The following is a 769-nucleotide window of genomic DNA, read 5'->3' on the forward strand; positions in this document are numbered from 1 at the left end:
TTCCTCCCTTACTCTCCATCTTCCCCCATCCCACGTCTCTCCCCCTCCCCCCTCCTCTACTGCTCTAACTCCTTCCCCCCCTCCCATCCTCCCTTACCCCCCCCCCACCCCTAGTAAGACGTGTTTCTCAGCAGCGAACCAACACCTTTTCCCACTCCCTTCTCATGCCTTTATTAACTTATCTGTCTATCTATCTATCTCTCTGTTTATCTATTCATTTCATTTATTCATTTTTTTTGGGGGGAGGGAGGGGGGGCTTTTTCTTTTTTTGATACGAATAGGAACACACCAGTAAGGTAGAGAGAAGAAACCTGCAAAAAAAAAATAAAAAACCGTATCCCTCCTCCACTCCACCTCCCCCCCTTCCCCTCCCCTTATCCGTACTCCCCAACTGACCCGAACCCCCACCCCCACCCCCACCCCTCCCACCCCCCACCCTCCCACCCTCCCACCCCCCACCCCCCCACCCTCCCACCGACACGTGGCTGCTGCAGAGTTGAGAGCAAAAGGAGACTGCAAAAGACACTTGTCATTAACTTGTATATGACACGATGACCTACATCTTTTCCCAGGAATTTTTTAGATTGGAATTATACCAATTTATTGCATCTTCGTTTACTTTGATTTGATGAATATGATATAATGATGAATAATTTGATGAATATGATATAATGATGAATAACTTGATAAATATGATATAATGATGAATAATTTGATGAATATGATATAATGATGAATAATTTGAGGAATAGGATATAATGAAATGTGA

The sequence above is a fragment of the Penaeus japonicus genome, unplaced genomic scaffold (assembly GCF_977035675.1).
Source record: "Penaeus japonicus unplaced genomic scaffold, GWHDUDI00000001_assembly GWHDUDI00000008, whole genome shotgun sequence".
Taxonomy (NCBI): Eukaryota; Metazoa; Arthropoda; class Malacostraca; order Decapoda; family Penaeidae; genus Penaeus; species Penaeus japonicus.